Source organism: Mesoplodon mirus, assembly GCF_964341445.2.
Source record: "Mesoplodon mirus genome assembly, contig: SUPER_14_unloc_4, whole genome shotgun sequence".
Lineage (NCBI taxonomy): Eukaryota > Metazoa > Chordata > Mammalia > Artiodactyla > Ziphiidae > Mesoplodon > Mesoplodon mirus.
Window position 1 is genome coordinate 1,166,607 of NW_028295741.1, and position 23,529 is coordinate 1,190,135.

The following is a 23,529-nucleotide window of genomic DNA, read 5'->3' on the forward strand; positions in this document are numbered from 1 at the left end:
CTGGAGGGTAACCCTGACCAGCAGAGCTTGGAGTGCTTCTTGTCTCTTCCTGTTCTACCTCATTTGTTTTATCCCTTCCAGGGAGAAGAAAGGACCCTCGGGAGAGTAGCAGACAGAATGCCGTGGTCTGAAGGAGGATGAAGGGACCGGCACTCAGTCTAACATCATATGACAATAGAAGCGTCCTATGCAATAAAGGGCATTTTCCAAACCTTTCCTGGAGCTTTTATTTAATGACATTTTTCTATCTATGCATCTATCTGTCATCTACATCTGTATCTTTCAAGGTTTGTGAACAAGCTTTCACATAAGCACTAGAGACGTCCGCCAGCATTTTCCAGAAGAGGCCTGCAAATTGCTGGGGACTCCTCACAAATAGGGAACGGCCACAACCCCTGCCACACAGACTATGCGCGTGGCCCTCCTGACGTACTCCCACTCTCTCTCTGAATTTCCCAACGTCTGAGATGAGGGTGCTGGCTGGAGGCAATGATCATGTGCAGGCTGAATCTTCTCCAGATTCTGATTCTCTTCCTGGGCATATCGTCCTCAAGCACAGTCTCCATGTCCCTGGCCACACTGATCTCTCTCCTTCAGTCCTTCCCTCCCTCCCTCTCCTGCCTCCCAGTGCAGAGAATACTTTTTTGCATTTGAGACGACATTTATTTTTGGTTCACAGAATTCTCACCTGTTCTACTGTGGCCTCCGTTGTGAACATTCCAAAGCTGAGACTTTTCTGTTTTTCTCCCTCATTTCTGCTGAGTCTTTACCTTCCTAATGCAGTGAACTCAGAGTGCCTAGCTGACTGGATGGGGAAAAAGATCCAGGGATCAAAGAGAAATAATAAAAGAATATATCAGTTAATTTTTCATAGTGTTATCCAACTACATATTTTTAAAATTTTGGAATAATATTAGGAATCTTCTCTTTATAAAAAAACTGAATTATCGGGCTTCCCTGGTGGAGCAGTGGTTAAGAATATGCCTGCGAATGCAGGGGTCATGGGTTCGAGCCCTGGTCTGGGAACATCCCACGTGCCACGGAGTAACTAAGCCCGCGCGCCACAACTACTGAGCCTGCGCTCTAGAGCCCGTGTGCCACATCAACCGAGCCCACGTGCCACAACTACGGAAGCCTGCGTGCCTAGAGACCATGCTCCGCAACAAGAGAAGCCACTGCAATGAGAAGCCCGTGCACCACAGCCAAGAGGAGCCCCCGCTCACTGCAACTAGAGAACGCCCGCTAGCAGCGACAAAGACCCAATGCAGCCCCAAATAAATTAATTAATTTTTAAAAATTGAATTAGTTTCAAGGGTACAATGTATAAAAGTACAATAAAAGCCCCCCTTCATAACCCCCCAACCCCACTCTCAAGATGGAATCGATATGCTGTGATACAATTTATAGTCGTAGTACTACTCCTCCTCCCACCACATCCGAAATCCTCTGAGCCAGGTGCAGCAGCTTCCTTTCACAATGCTAGGACCCGCCACAAGACACATGATAATCCATTTGGACATTTCAAGGAGCGGCACCAAGGGAACAGTACCGGGGAAATGCCACTGACAGCTCAGAATATCCATGGCATTTCTAGAGCCTCGGCACTGCTCTCGCTCTGGGAATGAAGGTCCAAAAAGCACATCGGAGAATGTTCATAGTTGTAAACAAGCTCCACCTTTGAAACACAATCTGCATAGAACCACATATACAAGCCTGCACGATGGATGAAGCCAAGGTCTCCTCCATGATTTCCCTTCTGACCACCTTATTGTCTCCTCAACCATAAAAGGTGAACTTGAAACTCAGGACCTTGCCTTGTCACCAGAAACATCCAAGCTTGGAGCAGTCTTTCTAAGATCGGATACTTGCTCTCTGAACTATTAGAGACTTGTCACATACACACAGGTAGAACAGGATTATTTCTATCTACCTGGGGACTTGGAGTCTTTCACATTGCTCCTGTTAAAACTCTCACAACAGCAAAACTTTACCTACAAAGGGTTCAAGCTATGACACTCCCAACTTCCACAAACCTCCTCAGCTCTTGTGAGTCACATGCAGCCAATTTCAGGAATTGGAAACATGGTTGTGAGGATGAAACTGACTTTGGGGCTCCCCTTGGATATGGTCTTCCAGACTTACCAAAAGGCCATTAAGAGGAAGGTTTACTCCACCTCAGGGAAACCCGAGGCAGTACTTGCAGTCAAGGGCTGGCCATGGCTTCTGAGCTACATCCAAAAAGAATTTCATACTGTACCTGGATCTGCTGAAGCCATTTCTGACTGTCCGAGAGCCAGCATGTACCGTTCCTCAACTGCCTCCATTGTGGATCATCAGTAGGGCTGTCAGATTTAGGACATAAAAATACAGGATACCCAGTTAAACTTGAACTTCACATGAATAATAAGTCATTATTTTTAGTATAAGTAGATCCTATGAACTATTTGGGGCATACTTATCTTCAAAATGTACTCGTTGTTTTTCAAACATTCATATTTAACTAAACAGTCTATATTTTATCTGTCAACCCTACTCAGCAGAAATGATGGAGGCTCATAGAGATCCAGGAGACGCCTCAGCGCCTCCTCAGCTTTTATTTCTACGTCCTGGACAGCGAGCACGAACCTTCCACTCCCAGTCAGTGGCTAGAATGGAGGATATTCTCTGTTTTAGAGGTTTTTCTACTTGTCATTGTTATTATCTTCCTTATTTTAAAGAGATGTTTATTTTTTCCCAATCTCAATAGCTCATCCAAAAGTATTTCAAAGTTCATTAGAGAAGGGAGAAACAATATGGTTCTGAAAAGTGAAGGAAACCGCCTGGTGTTTAGTAAAGAAGTAGTAGGGAGACTGAAAAAGCCAAACTTAATAAGCAGATCTCTCCAAGGGTATTTTCAGAGCTTGATACCCTCCCACACCCTGAAAATATTATTACATCAAGAATGTAGAACTGCTAACCAAATGTAAGGCTCCCATATGATTCTATCAAACTGAGGATGCTTCTTTACTAAGCAGTGAGCACACTTGCTGTCCCAGGGACCTTGGCAGTTGCAACGTAGGGCTCTTCCCTTTGGGATGGAAACAGCAAGTTTTCCTGTGGTCTACACGCTGGCCCCAAAAATACTACACTCCCAATACTTGTCAACTTTAAGTATTTTTCTACATATCTCCATTTTTCTGTTACTATTTGGACTACATCCTAGACTTGACACTACATAAATTGCATTCAAGAAGCTATTTTTAAAAGTTGGTAGGAAACCTTAAATCTATGGCTTGCAGTCCCTGGCTTACTTTCATCCAGGTGCATAAGGGTTTTCAAAAGTAGTCAGGTTACTTACCCCGTATCACAGCCCCACGCTTGGGTCACAGATATACAAATGGAACATGATATTTAAGGTTTTAGTTGCCAAATCATCAAGCCTCCCAGACAGAGGCAATAGAGCAAAATGATTACAGAGGCATGGATTTTGATTTGCTCCAGTGTCTTGGGCAAGTCACTTGGCCTCTGTATTTATTTCTACTTATCTGCACTTATCTGTCACTTGGGGGTCATAATTGTACCTGGTCCATGGGTACGCTGTACAAATGATCTGTAAAGTAGTTACAAGAAACCGACACAGAGTAAGCACTCCACAGACATTGGCTATTAGCTATTGGAAATAGTTCTCCGTGAAACAGATGACTATCCGTGGATGACTCGGTGGGAGACAGTGAATCACAGAATCACAGCATGTTGAAAGTGACCTAGTTCACACTCTAATGTGAAAAGAAGAAAAGTGTGCATGGGTAGAAAATGTCTGAAACTTTACACAACAAAGAGTTCATCATGTTAACTTGGAGGATTAGAATAAATCAGGAAAGGAGGAAAGAAAAACTTGAGTGTAATTCAATTTCTCTATCATTTGTGTTTCTACACTGAGACTCTGAATACACTGGAAGTGCAATTTTTTTTAATGTGGCGGGATAAAGGTTTTCAAGTTTTCCTGATCCATCCGTATTATTATCTCAGAATTGCTGGCATTTCTTGCCATCTTTGGATCTACACCCATGTGAGTCAGTGGGCCATTCTGGACGGAGGAGATAATAGAGCAGAAGTGAAGTGAGAGAAAAGGAGAGACAAGATTTTCTCTTTTCTCTTCAAAGAGGAAAGGTCTTTGGAATGGGAACAACTCACAACCAAACTTTGGGGAAAGGATGTGATGGAAAATGAGACAAACATCCTACCCCTGTGATGAGAAGGATTCCCTGGGCTGGATGGAGGGAGGTCACAGGTGGCTGGACAAGGAAACCAACTAGGGAGAAACACACACAAGTGCAGAGCAAACACCCTGAGGCCACTCAGCCTGACTCCATGCAAACATGTGTCCAGCAGACAGCCCTTCACCTGTGGCTCCCCAGCAAGACAGGTACCTCGGGGGTGCCAACACATTCTGAGTCCATTATGCCTGGCCATTCATAAACCGCTGTCTAACGTGTGAGGAATAAACTCTCAATGTTTATGAGGAAATTGGGGAAGGAGATTGAAAGGTTACTTAAACGAAAAAAAACGAAGTTCAGGAAGGCAGGATGGTAGAGAGACAAGAAAAAGACCTTAAAAGATAGAAAGGATTTGCCAAAGAAGAGAAAGTAAAAGAAATGATTCCGAATGGGTTAACCTGCAGCTAGGAAGTTAAGGAAGATTATTGATGGGTGAAGACTATGGAATAAAGTGAATAAAATTTCTCAGAAGTTGCTGAGAATATGGTAAGCAGCATGATTATCAAATTATGAATTGGCTGCAATGGCATTCTAGGGGGACACTAGGAAGGGGAAGCAAATGTTCCTGAGATGACAGTAGCAGGTGGAAAGTTGTTTCAGGGGAAGATCAGTCTTGCAGAGGGTGTATCAGAGGAGGGCAAGTGTGAGCAAGCAAGGAAATACTAAGTGTATACGGTTCCTTCACTGAGTGCACCCAGCCCCGCGGTCAGCCTTGAGAACAAGCAGGACTTCAGGTACTGGAGCTACATTTCAGTCATCAAGACTTGAGAAGACACCCTTAACTCAGGTCTTCTCTTCAAACTCCATCTTTCCTTCTTGACCTTCATTTGGCCTCTTCCCTTACCCTCCAGCTGTGGACTGAGGCCACAGAGCAAGATGGGTCACTAGTGTCCTCCATCCCCTGGCGACTGTGGTTCACATCAGTGGAGTACCAAAGGCAATAACCAAGTAACAGACACAAGAGTGTATGAAGAAGAAGAGATTCTGATAAGGCTTTCTGTGACAGTGTGGGCCAAGTCGGCTCTATATGGCTGGTATCACGTGAATTATGAGCAGCCTTAGGGGAGAAGTCCTCAGAAGGCAGAGCCTGGCTCTCGAGAGGCTCTGCGTGCTCACAGCCCACTCCAAGACCTCAGTTACAGCTTCGGCCCCCAATATCTCTCCCTCTGGCTGCTCACAGTTTTTGAAGTCTTCTTTCCTCCACATTTCTCTTGAGAGGTGGAGGAGGAAGATGAGCTTCAGGCCAGCTCAGACTCCCCTGGGATCCCAGCAGGATGCCTATCATTAACCTCCCACCTTCTAGGAAGCTCCTAAGATCTTCACATTTGGGGCAGTTCTCATTTCAGCTGTGCTTCAAATTGCTGGCTGGAGACGGCCTGTTGGAAGGTGGCTAAAAGCAAGTAGCAATCCTTCGGGCAGCCTGGCCCTTCTCGACTGTCAGACATCTTCAGGGATATTCTAGGAAATGTTGTTTGTTCTAGAGAAGGGAGGGAAACAATCCAATTGTCCAATAATGCTTGAATGGAAAATAAATGATGCTATATGCATGTGATCACATAATATCAAACAGTCAAAAATCAAAGACCTAGATCTCTATGGATTCACGTGGATAAATCTTGAAAACATAATATTGATTGAAAGAAAATAAGATAAAGAATGTTAGATTGTGATAACAGGTATGTAAGTATTTAAATATTTAAATCAATTCAACATATTGCTTCTATATATAGAGATGCAAGAAAATAAACTTTATCCAAAGAACACATTATTTACATTTAATATGCTCATTTATCTAGGAGACCCAAAAGAACCCACAGATAAACTAGCAGGAACTAATAAGACGGTTCAACAAGGCACACACATACAAGATCAATAAATTTTAAAAGTCAATCAGGCTCCTCTACACTGGCGATAACAAATTAGAAACTATAAAAGAAAATAAGAAAAAAAGAAGATCTAAAAATTGTCACAAGAGCCGTATAAATTATTTAGAGCTAAGCATACGTAGAAGGCAATATAACTAACAAACTGAGTACGAAAGACTGTTGTTACTTTATGAGAACAGACCCTCTTCTTAAGGAGCAGATCAGTAAGTGAGAGTGAATCAAAGAAACACAGCATTTGAAAAGTCAGCTAGTCCAAGCCTCTTGATCGCACATACAGAAGCTGAAGCCCAGATAGGTTGAGTTACTTGCTAAAGGGCCCAATGTCCTGACTCAAGGACTAGCATTTTTCACTCAGTCGCAAGACACAATCAAATGCAGTACCTTGGAAAGAGATGGGGAAAAAATGAAGAAATCAATTATATAGTTCCTCATCTTTAAGTACAGAAATAGCCGTGACAAAATTACACGTATTGAGGGAAAATTGAAGTGCAGAGTTTAAAATGTCAATAATCCACAGGGAAACTGGAGACCATTTAAAACATTCATATTAAATCTCTCTAGAAAAGACATTAAAAGATCTCCAATCAAAATGTGAATTTTATAATAGACATGGTATGATACAATTTATAATAGATATGGTAGGAACCTTTCCCTTTCACGGGAAAGCTTCGGCTGGGAAAAAGGAATTGTTCTTGAAAATGGGGCCTGTGCTATTGCAGACACTGTGCTCAACCTAGGTCCACCGAATGCTCTGATGTCATCACTGAGGTCACAGAATTCCACTGTGAGCCTGGCAACCTTGCAAACATAACAGCCCTGGTGAGCACTAGGCACTACTGCTGGTTCACCAAGTGGTACAAGGTTTTCAGCCATTTAGGAGACTTGACTATTTTTGTTTGTATTGAATCATTTCAACGAATTGCCCAAGAGCCAAGAAGGGCCAACCTGTAGGGAAGAGGAGGAGTTGGACATCTCTTGAGGCATCTTCTAAGGGAGACTTCTAGTTGGTACGATGGAACGGCGACAAAAGAGGAAACATCTGGAAAATGAAGAGTCCCAGGAAACTGCCGAGAACGGAGGAGGTATGTGGGGGGCAACTTGTCTGGGGCACATGGGTTTCTGCCAAACTGAAGCTTCTCTAGGAAGCGGGGGACTGAGAACGTGTCACCTGTGAAGCAGGGAGCGAGAGACCTTGTCTCACTGATGCTGCCGTATCTATCCGGAGGGTCCCTGTGGTGTGAGACGGCACAGAACGGCCAGATGCCCCCTGGGAGATGGGAGGTCAGCTCCGCTGGTCTGAGGACTCTCTCCTGGGGCAGCCGGGCCTGGAGCTTTGTCGGACTCACAGCAGGCTGCATCCTGCTTGCACAGACCTAGAGGTGCAGCTTTTCTCAGTCCCCGATTTCTCTCTTATGCTCTTGGATCTTTCCTTGGGGTCATGAGGTGGGGGATGTGAAGGATGCAAGGATGCTGAGAGAGACCCATGAGTTGCTTGGCCTCTTTTACCAAAGTGGAAAGAGAAGCCCCATGAGTTGAAGGCCCTGTTGAAAAATATCTTGACAAGTGGAATGTACTTTGAAAGAAGATTGTTTGTCTAGGGATGGTGTCATATTGAAAGCAAGGAGGTTTTATTCCTTCAACAGGAAGAATTTCCCAAAGGAGATCAAGGGAAGGGAAGGGTTTTCCAGAGACTGAGACCGCGTGAGCGGGGGTGAGAAATGGCCTCAGGGTCCTGCGGGGAGCTCTGAGAGCCACGGGCCACGTGGTGCCTGCGTGCATTAAATGTAGGCGAGTAGCTTGCCCTGGGAGAGGGGTGGTCACCCCAGAGCTCCAGCTAGAGGCCTCTGTCCCAGATTAGAGCCCAGTAGCTCCTACCAGGCCCAGGGCCCTGGAGACTGTAGGATGGGCCCTGGGAATGGAGCTCTAGACAGCAGGCAGATTTCCAGGCAGTGGCTGGGACAGGCTGGGGAAGGCAATGACTGCCCCTGACCATTCAGAATATTTTGCCCTATGTTCCTGTGTGTGTGTGTGTGTGAGTGTGTGTGTGTGTGTGTGTGTGTGTGTGGTAGTGCAGAGAAGAGCGAGATGAATGGGGGTAGAGTGCTTACCAGATATAAAGTCTGCGTGGTAAAGTTCTTGTCACCCTGCCTGGACCTGGCTGACACTCGGTGTACGTAAGAGTGTATACAGAATTCTTGTTAGGGGTGTTTTATGAGACAGTAACTCATACACCCATGTACACTCTGATACAGCAAAAATATCACACACCCCACATATAACTTCTTTAGTAAACCACACAGAGCACATGGAGGTATATACACGCATCCCTCCTGTACTACATTCTCATACAACCCACCTGTATCACAATCCTCTCCTCCAACACCAAACGCTGGAGATGAGATATGTATATAGACACACACACTATATATATAGGACACACACACACACACACACACACACTATATACATGTATCTCCTCAACTCTTGCACAAACACAGCTAACTTCAGCCATCTCTAAATACCTCTATAAGAACCAGTCACGTGTCATACACACCACACTTATAACACATTCTTGCGTAATGCCAGACCCGCTTTGTACAAACCACAGTAAACCACAGTCTCAGTAACCCATGTCAGGATTGCCAGAGAAAATATGGGCTATCCAGTTCAATTTGAATTCCAGATAAAGAACAAGTAATTTTTCAGTATCCGTATGTCCCACATATTGTATGGGCTATACTTACACTAAAACTAAGTCAGGCCAAATACTGCATGGGAATACTTACACTAAAAGATTATTCTGGGTTTATCTGAAACTGAAATTTAACTGGGTGCCTTGTATTCTTGTTCGCTAAGTCTGGCAACCCTTATATACTTACCACCAGCTGATGTATTATATATTTATTGTAGTTTTGTTTAGTGTGTGTCTTCCCCTACTAGAATGTGCAGCGTTACCAAAGACTACAACAATGGAAGAGTGCCGGATACACAGGAGTAGCTGCTTACTGAATCTTGGTGAATGAATGAATGAACACACACCATAAATACAAGCCACACCATGTAATGAGGAAACGTTACATGTCCCAGAATTCCTGACTTGTGAACAGAAACCATGCACACAAAGGCCACAGACACAGATAGACACGTCTGCACTGTGCTCCCCATGCCAACCCCACACTTACCACAGACTTAACTGATACACATCACTCACTCTTCCCACACACTCACAGTCACCACCGAGGCCTACATTACCAACTAGACAGTGAGAGAATAAGTATTGATTGGAATTAAATCCTGGAGGATCCACTGGGAACCACACTCTCAACTGTGTGTATTCACTGCACCTGACACGTGTCACACACTCAGTAAATATTTGTGGACAGAGGACTGATGAACCCACCCTGAGCCTTTCATTCCTCCCTCAGGAATCTCGAAGTCACAAGAGGATCCCCCTCGGCCTGGATCCACTGTGGTGGCCCAAGGCTGCAGCCCAGGGGCAGTGGAGGTCTCCTCTGCCTCTAAATACTTCTTCTGTACTTCTACTCTGTGCAAGCTCAGCTACGCTGGTAAGGGCGTGGGGCTCCTCAGGTGACGGGGTGCTTGGCTGTGAAGCAGGAGGCACACAGATCCCAGGGAGGCTGAGAGGAAATCCAGGGTCATCAGAGGTGATGAGGGCTCTGTGGAGGAGCCTGGGCAGGATGGCTGAGCTGTTCCGAGGGCGTGGATGCCAGCTGAGTCTGGGGGTGTGTGTGTGAATACTGCTACTACCATGGTGGGGAAGTCAAGGAGCAGGGGCCGGAAAGGTCTGGGCTTGAGGTGGAGGGAAGAGGGACCAGATTAAGCATCTTCAGAGGAAAATGTAGGCTTTGTCTTTGCCTTTGCTTCCAGAGAAGGACAGAGTTCTGCATCATACACCTCCAGCCTGAGAGCAGGACCATCCAGCTCAGGTGCACACAGCTCACACATACACGCGCCCTCCAGGCACAGCCCTTCTCAGTGCACATCAACCCCAAGCACGTGCTCCACAGTACTCTCCTGCACCACAGCCCCATTCCACAAGGAATGCACCACCGATATTCCCAAACTCACACTCCTCATCGTACACGCATCCAGCCGCATCCCTCACATACTACAGCCCTCACCACCATACTCCACACCCCTGTATACAGACACCGCTCCAGTATACCCCCCCACGCACATGAAAAGCCCACAGATGACACCACATACACCACTCCGTCCTACGGCCAACGGACACCAAGCTCACGACATTGCTATGTCGTGCCAATGTCCCTCTCTCGTCTACCACACCTGCTCCCTCAGCTTCCGGCATGGCCCATGCATGTTATTATGATTTTAATTTCCTTTTTCAGGAATCCGGAGATTTCATCGAGACACTGCCCAGCCTACACCACCCCTAGCCCAGGATCAGGAAGAAGGAGAGACCGCTTCCCCATCACACTGTGTCTCCTCCTCACCCTCTTCACCCTGTAAGAACTATCTGCACCCAGACAAAGAGGAAAGGGGCATGAAAATATACTACATGCAGGTACAAGTGAACAAGGGTGTCGCTGTCTCCTGGAAGACAAAGAAACCCTTGGAGTTGCCTGAAAAGCAGCTGAGGATAGAAGAAGTGACCCTTCCTGAGGATGTGTGCGCAGTAGCCACTGACCCCTCTTCTGATGTGTCCACCGAAAGCCTCCTGTCTGACAGTGAGCCCACTGGGGAGGAGAAAGAGTATGAGGAAAGGGCAGAGCCAGGCAGCCCATCAGGGCCACCTGCCGTCGAGGAGAGACCCAGCGCCAAGACAGCGGACTGGATGCTGACCATGGAGACCGGCTTCAGGTGCATGGCCTGCTGCCGGGTCTTCCCCACCTTGGAGATCCTCCAGCAGCACGTGAAGGGCGGCATCCTGCAGGGCTTCAGCTGCCGTGCCTTTCATCTCACCATGGCCCAGCGGATGGGCAATGTGGAATCCGAGAGCACCCCTGAGGAAGAGGACGAGGAGGAGGAGGAGGAGAACGAGGAGGAGGAGGAGGAGGAGGAGGAGGAGGAGGAGGAGAAGGAGGTAGAGAAGCAAGAAGAAAAGGAGAATGAGGGAGAGCAGCCCACGGGGGAAGGCCCCAGCCCAAAGAGACCCCGCAGGCAGGGTCTTTTCTCTCCTTTGAGTTCCAAACAGCAACTGAGATTCATGGGACAGAAGATCCTGGAAGACGGTGTGGCCGTCCCTTGGAAGAGGTAAGGCTTGAGGCTGGCAGTCTTCTGAGCCTATGTCACGAGGGCCCAGAGGAGTCTAAGGGAAGGGGCCGCACACATGTGCTGGTTTACCTAATGGCTCTGCAGTTGCATCAAATGGGACACACCCAGCACTAACAAAGGCATTGACCTCTGTTGACGTAAACAAGAAGGTGGAGCCTTTTCCTAGGAGTTTTCTCAGGGTCTGCACGATGGACCTCAACTCTTAGAGGACGTACTGCCAGCAGCTCCTTCTCGGCAGAGAGAGCCAGGAGTGGTCTCAAGAGAGGACAGGGGCCCTTGCAGGACCAGAAGTTTGAGGTCTGAGAGCCTTGGGCCTGAGCCGAGATCTCACCCGGACCACTGGACCTAGCCTTCTGTGACAAAGGGGAATATGAAAGAGAGTCACGTGGAAATGAGGTCCCCCGAGATATGGAAATGTTCCAGAACCTTCGTTGCGTGGTAGTAGATCTGGAGCCAAGCTCACTGTGGTGTGTGTGGCTCTGAGCATTAAGGCAATGCTGGAGGGTAACCCTGACCAGCAGAGCTTGGAGTGCTTCTTGTCTCTTCCTGTTCTACCTCATTTGTTTTATCCCTTCCAGGGAGAAGAAAGGACCCTCGGGAGAGTAGCAGACAGAATGCCGTGGTCTGAAGGAGGATGAAGGGACCGGCACTCAGTCTAACATCATATGACAATAGAAGCGTCCTATGCAATAAAGGGCATTTTCCAAACCTTTCCTGGAGCTTTTATTTAAGGACATTTTTCTATCTATGCATCTATCTGTCATCTACATCTGTATCTTTCAAGGTTTGTGAACAAGCTTTCACATAAGCACTAGAGACGTCCGCCAGCATTTTCCAGAAGAGGCCTGCAAATTGCTGGGGACTCCTCACAAATAGGGAACGGCCACAACCCCTGCCACACAGACTATGCGCGTGGCCCTCCTGACGTACTCCCACTCTCTCTCTGAATTTCCCAACGTCTGAGATGAGGGTGCTGGCTGGAGGCAATGATCACGTGCAGGCTGAATCTTCTCCAGATTCTGATTCTCTTCCTGGGCATATCGTCCTTAAGCACAGTCTCCATGTCCCTGGCCACACTGATGTCTCTCCTTCAGTCCTTCCCTCCCTCCCTCTCCTGCCTCCCAGTGCAGAGAATACTTTTTTGCATTTGAGACGACATTTATTTTTGGTTCACAGAATTCTCACCTGTTCTACTGTGGCCTCCGTTGTGAACATTCCAAAGCTGAGACTTTTCTGTTTTTCTCCCTCATTTCTGCTGAGTCTTTACCTTCCTAATGCAGTGAACTCACAGTGCCTAGCTGACTGGATGGGGAAAAAGATCCAGGGAGCAAAGAGAAATAATAAAAGAATATATCAGTTAATTTTTCATAGTGTTATCCAACTACATATTTTTAAAATTTTGGAATAATATTAGGAATCTTCTCTTTATAAAAAACTGAATTATCGGGCTTCCCTGGTGGAGCAGTGGTTAAGAATATGCCTGCGAATGCAGGGGTCATGGGTTCGAGCCCTGGTCTGGGAACATCCCACGTGCCACGGAGTAACTAAGCCCGCGCGCCACAACTACTGAGCCTGCGCTCTAGAGCCCGTGTGCCACATCAACCGAGCCCACGTGCCACAACTACGGAAGCCTGCGTGCCTAGAGACCATGCTCCGCAACAAGAGAAGCCACTGCAATGAGAAGCCCGTGCACCACAGCCAAGAGGAGCCCCCGCTCACTGCAACTAGAGAACGCCCGCTAGCAGCGACAAAGACCCAATGCAGCCCCAAATAAATTAATTAATTTTTAAAAATTGAATTAGTTTCAAGGGTACAATGTATAAAAGTACAATAAAAGCCCCCCTTCATAACCCCCCAACCCCACTCTCAAGATGGAATCGATATGCTGTGATACAATTTATAGTCGTAGTACTACTCCTCCTCCCACCACATCCGAAATCCTCTGAGCCAGGTGCAGCAGCTTCCTTTCACAATGCTAGGACCCGCCACAAGACACATGATAATCCCTTTGGACATTTCAAGGAGCGGCACCAAGGGAACAGTACCGGGGAAATGCCACTGACAGCTCAGAATATCCATGGCATTTCTAGAGCCTCGGCACTGCTCTCGCTCTGGGAATGAAGGTCCAAAAAGCACATCGGAGAATGTTCATAGTTGTAAACAAGCTCCACCTTTGAAACACAATCTGCATAGAACCACATATACAAGCCTGCACGATGGATGAAGCCAAGGTCTCCTCCATGATTTCCCTTCTGACCACCTTATTGTCTCCTCAACCATAAAAGGTGAACTTGAAACTCAGGACCTTGCCTTGTCACCAGAAACACCCAAGCTTGGATCAGTCTTTCTAAGACCAGATACTTGCTCTCTGAACTATTAGAGACTTGTCACATACACACAGGTAGGACAGGATTATTTCTATCTACCTGGGGACTTGGAGTCTTTCACATTGCTCCTGTTAAAACTCTCACAACAGCAAAACTTTACCTACAAAGGGTTCAAGCTATGACACTCCCAACTTCCACAAACCTCCTCAGCTCTTGTGAGTCACGTGCAGCCAATTCCAGGAATTGGAAACATGGTTGTGAGGATGAAACTGACTTTGGGGCTCCCCTTGGATATGGTCTTCCAGACTTACCAAAAGGCCATTAAGAGGAAGGTTTACCCCACCTCAGGGAAACCCGAGGCAGTACTTGCAGTCAAGGGCTGGCCATGGCTTCTGAGCTACATCCAAAAAGAATTTCATACTGTACCTGGATCTGCTGAAGCCATTTCTGACTGTCCGAGAGCCAGCATGTACCGTTCCTCAACTGCCTCCATTGTGGATCATCAGTAGGGCTGTCAGATTTAGGACATAAAAATACAGGATACCCAGTTAAACTTGAACTTCACATGAATAATAAGTCATTATTTTTAGTATAAGTAGATCCTATGAACTATTTGGGGCATACTTATCTTCAAAATGTACTCGTTGTTTTTCAAACATTCATATTTAACTAAACAGTCTATATTTTATCTGTCAACCCTACTCAGCAGAAATGATGGAGGCTCATAGAGATCCAGGAGACGCCTCAGCGCCTCCTCAGCTTTTATTTCTACGTCCTGGACAGCGAGCACGAACCTTCCACTCCCAGTCAGTGGCTAGAATGGAGGATATTCTCTGTTTTAGAGGTTTTTCTACTTGTCATTGTTATTATCTTCCTTATTTTAAAGAGATGTTTATTTTTTCCCAATCTCAATAGCTCATCCAAAAGTATTTCAAAGTTCATTAGAGAAGGGAGAAACAATATGGTTCTGAAAAGTGAAGGAAACCGCCTGGTGTTTAGTAAAGAAGTAGTAGGGAGACTGAAAAAGCCAAACTTAATAAGCAGATCTCTCCAAGGGTATTTTCAGAGCTTGATACCCTCCCACACCCTGAAAATATTATTACATCAAGAATGTAGAACTGCTAACCAAATGTAAGGCTCCCATATGATTCTATCAAACTGAGGATGCTTCTTTACTAAGCAGTGAGCACACTTGCTGTCCCAGGGACCTTGGCAGTTGCAACGTAGGGCTCTTCCCTTTGGGATGGAAACAGCAAGTTTTCCTGTGGTCTACACGCTGGCCCCAAAAATACTACACTCCCAATACTTGTCAACTTTAAGTATTTTTCTACATATCTCCATTTTTCTGTTACTATTTGGACTACATCCTAGACTTGACACTACATAAATTGCATTCAAGAAGCTATTTTTAAAAGTTGGTAGGAAACCTTAAATCTATGGCTTGCAGTCCCTGGCTTACTTTCATCCAGGTGCATAAGGGTTTTCAAAAGTAGTCAGGTTACTTACCCTGTATCACAGCCCCACGCTTGTGTCACAGATATAAAAATGGAACATGATATTTAAGGTTTTAGTTGCCAAATCATCAAGCCTCCCAGACAGAGGCAATAGAGCAAAATGATTACAGAGGCATGGATTTTGATTTGCTCCAGTGTCTTGGGCAAGTCACTTGGCCTCTGTATTTATTTGTACTTATCTGCACTTATCTGTCACTTGGGGGTCATAATTGTACCTGGTCCATGGGTACGCTGTACAAATGATCTGTAAAGTAGTTACAAGAAACCGACACAGAGTAAGCACTCCACAGACATTGGCTATTAGCTATTGGAAATAGTTCTCCGTGAAACAGATGACTTTATCCGTGGATGACTCGGTGGGAGACAGTGAATCACAGAATCACAGCATGTTGAAAGTGACCTAGTTCACACTCTAATGTGAAAAGAAGAAAAGTGTGCATGGGTAGAAAATGTCTGAAACTTTACACAACAAAGAGTTCATCATGTTAACTTGGAGGATTAGAATAAATCAGGAAAGGAGGAAAGAAAAACTTGAGTGTAATTCAATTTCTCTATCATTTGTGTTTCTACACTGAGACTCTGAATACACTGGAAGTGCAATTTTTTTTAATGTGGCGGGATAAAGGTTTTCAAGTTTTCCTGATCCATCCGTATTATTATCTCAGAATTGCTGGCATTTCTTGCCATCTTTGGATCTACACCCATGTGAGTCAGTGGGCCATTCTGGACGGAGGAGATAATAGAGCAGAAGTGAAGTGAGAGAAAAGGAGAGACAAGATTTTCTCTTTTCTCTTCAAAGAGGAAAGGTCTTTGGAATGGGAACAACTCACAACCAAACTTTGGGGAAAGGATGTGATGGAAAATGAGACAAACATCCTACCCCTGTGATGAGAAGGATTCCCTGGGCTGGATGGAGGGAGGTCACAGGTGGCTGGACAAGGAAACCAACTAGGGAGAAACACACACAAGTGCAGAGCAAACACCCTGAGGCCACTCAGCCTGACTCCATGCAAACATGTGTCCAGCAGACAGCCCTTCACCTGTGGCTCCCCAGCAAGACAGGTACCTCGGGGGTGCCAACACATTCTGAGTCCATTATGCCTGGCCATTCATAAACCGCTGTCTAACGTGTGAGGAATAAACTCTCAATGTTTATGAGGAAATTGGGGAAGGAGATTGAAAGGTTACTTAAACGAAAAAAAACGAAGTTCAGGAAGGCAGGATGGTAGAGAGACAAGAAAAAGACCTTAAAAGATAGAAAGGATTTGCCAAAGAAGAGAAAGTAAAAGAAATGATTCCGAATGGGTTAACCTGCAGCTAGGAAGTTAAGGAAGATTATTGATGGGTGAAGACTATGGAATAAAGTGAATAAAATTTCTCAGAAGTTGCTGAGAATATGGTAAGCAGCATGATTATCAAATTATGAATTGGCTGCAATGGCATTCTAGGGGGACACTAGGAAGGGGAAGCAAATGTTCCTGAGATGACAGTAGCAGGTGGAAAGTTGTTTCAGGGGAAGATCAGTCTTGCAGAGGGTGTATCAGAGGAGGGCAAGTGTGAGCAAGCAAGGAAATACTAAGTGTATACGGTTCCTTCACTGAGTGCACCCAGCCCCGCGGTCAGCCTTGAGAACAAGCAGGACTTCAGGTACTGGAGCTACATTTCAGTCATCAAGACTTGAGAAGACACCCTTAACTCAGGTCTTCTCTTCAAACTCCATCTTTCCTTCTTGACCTTCATTTGGCCTCTTCCCTTACCCTCCAGCTGTGGACTGAGGCCACAGAGCAAGATGGGTCACTAGTGTCCTCCATCCCCTGGCGACTGTGGTTCACATCACTGGAGTACCAAAGGCAATAACCAAGTAACAGACACAAGAGTGTATGAAGAAGAAGAGATTCTGATAAGGCTTTCTGTGACAGTGTGGGCCAAGTCGGCTCTATATGGCTGGTATCACGTGAATTATGAGCAGCCTTAGGGGAGAAGTTCTCAGAAGGCAGAGCCTGGCTCTCGAGAGGCTCTGCGTGCTCACAGCCCACTCCAAGACCTCAGTTACAGCTTCGGCCCCCAATATCTCTCCCTCTGCCTGCTCACAGTTTTTGAAGTCTTCTTTCCTCCACATTTCTCTTGAGAGGTGGAGGAGGAAGATGAGCTTCAGGCCAGCTCAGACTCCCCTGGGATCCCAGCAGGATGCCTATCATTAACCTCCCACCTTCTAGGAAGCTCCTAAGATCTTCACATTTGGGGCAGTTCTCATTTCAGCTGTGCTTCAAATTGCTGGCTGGAGACGGCCTGTTGGAAGGTGGCTAAAAGCAAGTAGCAATCCTTCGGGCAGCCTGGCCCTTCTCGACTGTCAGACATCTTCAGGGATATTCTAGGAAATGTTGTTTGTTCTAGAGAAGGGAGGGAAACAATCCAATTGTCCAATAATGCTTGAATGGAAAATAAATGATGCTATATGCATGTGATCACATAATATCAAACAGTCAAAAATCAAAGACCTAGATCTCTATGGATTCACGTGGATAAATCTTGAAAACATAATATTGATTGAAAGAAAATAAGATAAAGAATGTTAGATTGTGATAACAGGTATGTAAGTATTTAAATATTTAAATCAATTCAACATATTGCTTCTATATATAGAGATGCAAGAAAATAAACTTTATCCAAAGAACACATTATTTACATTTAATATGCTCATTTATCTAGGAGACCCAAAAGAACCCACAGATAAACTAGCAGGAACTAATAAGACGGTTCAACAAGGCACACACATACAAGATCAATAAATTTTAAAAGTCAATCAGGCTCCTCTACACTGGCGATAACAAATTAGAAACTATAAAAGAAAATAAGAAAAAAAGAAGATCTAAAAATTGTCACAAGAGCCGTATAAATTATTTAGAGCTAAGCATACGTAGAAGGCAATATAACTAACAAACTGAGTACGAAAGACTGTTGTTACTTTATGAGAACAGACCCTCTTCTTAAGGAGCAGATCAGTAAGTGAGAGTGAATCAAAGAAACACAGCATTTGAAAAGTCAGCTAGTCCAAGCCTCTTGATCGCACATACAGAAGCTGAAGCCCAGATAGGTTGAGTTACTTGCTAAAGGGCCCAATGTCCTGACTCAAGGACTAGCATTTTTCACTCAGTCGCAAGACACAATCAAATGCAGTACCTTGGAAAGAGATGGGGAAAAAATGAAGAAATCAATTATATAGTTCCTCATCTTTAAGTACAGAAATAGCCGTGACAAAATTACACGTATTGAGGGAAAATTGAAGTGCAGAGTTTAAAATGTCAATAATCCACAGGGAAACTGGAGACCATTTAAAACATTCATATTAAATCTCTCTAGAAAAGACATTAAAAGATCTCCAATCAAAATGTGAATTTTATAATAGACATGGTATGATACAATTTATAATAGATATGGTAGGAACCTTTCCCTTTCACGGGAAAGCTTCGGCTGGGAAAAAGGAATTGTTCTTGAAAATGGGGCCTGTGCTATTGCAGACACTGTGCTCAACCTAGGTCCACCGAATGCTCTGATGTCATCACTGAGGTCACAGAATTCCACTGTGAGCCTGGCAACCTTGCAAACATAACAGCCCTGGTGAGCACTAGGCACTACTGCTGGTTCACCAAGTGGTACAAGGTTTTCAGCCATTTAGGAGACTTGACTATTTTTGTTTGTATTGAATCATTTCAACGAATTGCCCAAGAGCCAAGAAGGGCCAACCTGTAGGGAAGAGGAGGAGTTGGACATCTCTTGAGGCATCTTCTAAGGGAGACTTCTAGTTGGTACGATGGAACGGCGACAAAAGAGGAAACATCTGGAAAATGAAGAGTCCCAGGAAACTGCCGAGAACGGAGGAGGTATGTGGGGGGCAACTTGTCTGGGGCACATGGGTTTCTGCCAAACTGAAGCTTCTCTAGGAAGCGGGGGACTGAGAACGTGTCACCTGTGAAGCAGGGAGCGAGAGACCTTGTCTCACTGATGCTGCCGTATCTATCCGGAGGGTCCCTGTGGTGTGAGACGGCACAGAACGGCCAGATGCCCCCTGGGAGATGGGAGGTCAGCTCCGCTGGTCTGAGGACTCTCTCCTGGGGCAGCCTGGCCTGGAGCTTTGTCGGACTCACAGCAGGCTGCATCCTGCTTGCACAGACCTAGAGGTGCAGCTTTTCTCAGTCCCCGATTTCTCTCTTATGCTCTTGGATCTTTCCTTGGGGTCATGAGGTGGGGGATGTGAAGGATGCAAGGATGCTGAGAGAGACCCATGAGTTGCTTGGCCTCTTTTACCAAAGTGGAAAGAGAAGCCCCATGAGTTGAAGGCCCTGTTGAAAAATATCTTGACAAGTGGAATGCACTTTGAAAGAAGATTGTTTGTCTAGGGATGGTGTCATATTGAAAGCAAGGAGGTTTTATTCCTTCAACAGGAAGAATTTCCCAAAGGAGATCAAGGGAAGGGAAGGGTTTTCCAGAGACTGAGACCACGTGAGCGGAGGTGAGAAATGGCCTCAGGGTCCTGCGGGGAGCTCTGAGAGCCACGGGCCACGTGGTGCCTGCGTGCATTAAATGTAGGCGAGGAGCTTGCCCTGGGAGAGGGGTGGTCACCCCAGAGCTCCAGCTAGAGGCCTCTGCCCCAGATTAGAGCCCAGTAGCTCCTACCAGGCCCAGGGCCCTGGAGACTGTAGGATGGGCCCTGGGAATGGAGCTCTAGACAGCAGGCAGATTTCCAGGCAGTGGCTGGGACAGGCTGGGGAAGGCAATGACTGCCCCTGACCATTCAGAATATTTTGCCCTATGTTCCTGTGTGTGGGTGTGTGTGAGTGTGTGTGTGTGTGTGTGTGTGTGTGTGTGTGTGGTAGTGCAGAGAAGAGCGAGATGAATGGGGGTAGAGTGCTTACCAGATATAAAGTCTGCGTGGTAAAGTTCTTGTCACCCTGCCTGGACCTGGCTGACACTCGGTGTACGTGAGTGTATACAGAATTCTTGTTAGGGGTGTTTTATGAGACAGTAACTCATACACCCATGTACACTCTGATACAGCAAAAATATCACACACCCCACATATAACTTCTTTAGTAAACCACACAGAGCACATGGAGGTATATACACGCATCCCTCCTGTACTACATTCTCATACAACCCACCTGTATCACAATCCTCTCCTCCAACACCAAACGCTGGAGATGAGATATGTATATAGACACACACACTATATATATAGGACACACACACACACACACACACACACTATATACATGTATCTCCTCAACTCTTGCACAAACACAGCTAACTTCAGCCATCTCTAAATACCTCTATAAGAACCAGTCACGTGTCATACACACCACACTTATAACACATTCTTGCGTAATGCCAGACCCGCTTTGTACAAACCACAGTAAACCACAGTCTCAGTAACCCATGTCAGGATTGCCAGAGAAAATATGGGCTATCCAGTTCAATTTGAATTCCAGATAAACAACAAGTAATTTTTCAGTATCCGTATGTCCCACATATTGTATGGGCTATACTTACACTAAAACTAAGTCAGGCCAAATACTGCATGGGAATACTTACACTAAAAGATTATTCTGGGTTTATCTGAAACTGAAATTTAACTGGGTGCCTTGTATTCTTGTTCGCTAAGTCTGGCAACCCTTATATACTTACCACCAGCTGATGTATTATATATTTATTGTAGTTTTGTTTAGTGTGTGTCTTCCCCTACTAGAATGTGCAGCGTTACCAAAGACTACAACAATGGAAGAGTGCCGGATACACAGGAGTAGCTGCTTACTGAATCTTGGTGAATGAATGAATGAACACACACCATAAATACAAGCCACACCATGTAATGAGGAAACGTTACATGTCCCAGAATTCCTGACTTGTGAACAGAAACCATGCACACAAAGGCCACAGACACAGATAGACACGTCTGCACTGTGCTCCCCATGCCAACCCCACACTTACCACAGACTTAACTGATACACATCACTCACTCTTCCCACACACTCACAGTCACCACCGAGGCCTACATTACCAACTAGACAGTGAGAGAATAAGTATTGATTGGAATTAAATCCTGGAGGATCCACTGGGAACCACACTCTCAACTGTGTGTATTCACTGCACCTGACACGTGTCACACACTCAGTAAATATTTGTGGACAGAGGACTGATGAACCCACCCTGAGCCTTTCATTCCTCCCTCAGGAATCTCGAAGTCACAAGAGGATCCCCCTCGGCTTGGATCCACTGTGGTGGCCCAAGGCTGCAGCCCAGGGGCAGTGGGGGTCTCCTCTGCCTCTAAATACTTCTTCTGTACTTCTACTCTGCGCAAGCTCGGCTACGCTGGTAAGGGCGTGGGGCTCCTCATGTGACGGGGTGCTTGGCTGTGAAGCAGGAGGCACACAGATCCCAGGGAGGCTGAGAGGAAATCCAGGGTCATCAGAGGTGATGAGGGCTCTGTGGAGGAGCCTGGGCAGGATGGCTGAGCTGTTCCGAGGGCGTGGATGCCAGCTGAGTCTGGGGGTGTGTGTGTGAATACTGCTACTACCATGGTGGGGAAGTCAAGGAGCAGGGGCCGGAAAGGTCTGGGCTTGAGGTGGAGGGAAGAGGGACCAGATTAAGCATCTTCAGAGGAAAATGTAGGCTTTGTCTTTGCCTTTGCTTCCAGAGAAGGACAGAGTTCTGCATCATACACCTCCAGCCTGAGAGCAGGACCATCCAGCTCAGGTGCACACAGCTCACACATACACGCGCCCTCCAGGCACAGCCCTTCTCAGTGCACATCAACCCCAAGCACGTGCTCCACAGTACTCTCCTGCACCACAGCCCCATTCCACAAGGAATGCACCACCGATATTCCCAAACTCACACTCCTCATCGTACACGCATCCAGCCGCATCCCTCACATACTACAGCCCTCACCACCATACTCCACACCCCTGTATACAGACACCGCTCCAGTATACCCCCCCACGCACATGAAAAGCCCACAGATGACACCACATACACCACTCCGTCCTACGGCCAACGGACACCAAGCTCACGACATTGCTATGTCGTGCCAATGTCCCTCTCTCGTCTACCACACCTGCTCCCTCAGCTTCCGGCATGGCCCATGCATGTTATTATGATTTTAATTTCCTTTTTCAGGAATCCGGAGATTTCATCGAGACACTGCCCAGCCTACACCACCCCTAGCCCAGGATCAGGAAGAAGGAGAGACCGCTTCCCCATCACACTGTGTCTCCTCCTCACCCTCTTCACCCTGTAAGAACTATCTGCACCCAGACAAAGAGGAAAGGGACATGAAAATATACTACATGCAGGTACAAGTGAACAAGGGTGTCGCTGTCTCCTGGAAGACAAAGAAACCCTTGGAGTTGCCTGAAAAGCAGCTGAGGATAGAAGAAGTGACCCTTCCTGAGGATGTGTGCGCAGTAGCCACTGACCCCTCTTCTGATGTGTGCACCGAAAGCCTCCTGTCTGACAGTGAGCCCACTGGGGAGGAGAAAGAGTATGAGGAAAGGGCAGAGCCAGGCAGCCCATCAGGGCCACCTGCCGTCGAGGAGAGACCCAGCGCCAAGACAGCGGACTGGATGCTGACCATGGAGACCGGCTTCAGGTGCATGGCCTGCTGCCGGGTCTTCCCCACCTTGGAGATCCTCCAGCAGCACGTGAAGGGCGGCATCCTGCAGGGCTTCAGCTGCCGTGCCTTTCATCTCACCATGGCCCAGCGGATGGGCAATGTGGAATCCGAGAGCACCCCTGAGGAAGAGGACGAGGAGGAGGAGGAGGAGAACGAGGAGGAGGAGGAGGAGGAGGAGGAGGAGGAGAAGGAGGTAGAGAAGCAAGAAGAAAAGGAGAATGAGGGAGAGCAGCCCACGGGGGAAGGCCCCAGCCCAAAGAGACCCCGCAGGCAGGGTCTTTTCTCTCCTTTGAGTTCCAAACAGCAACTGAGATTCATGGGACAGAAGATCCTGGAAGACGGTGTGGCCGTCCCTTGGAAGAGGTAAGGCTTGAGGCTGGCAGTCTTCTGAGCCTATGTCACGAGGGCCCAGAGGAGTCTAAGGGAAGGGGCCGCACACATGTGCTGGTTTACCTAATGGCTCTGCAGTTGCATCAAATGGGACACACCCAGCACTAACAAAGGCATTGACCTCTGTTGACGTAAACAAGAAGGTGGAGCCTTTTCCTAGGAGTTTTCTCAGGGTCTGCACGATGGACCTCAACTCTTAGAGGACGTACTGCCAGCAGCTCCTTCTCGGCA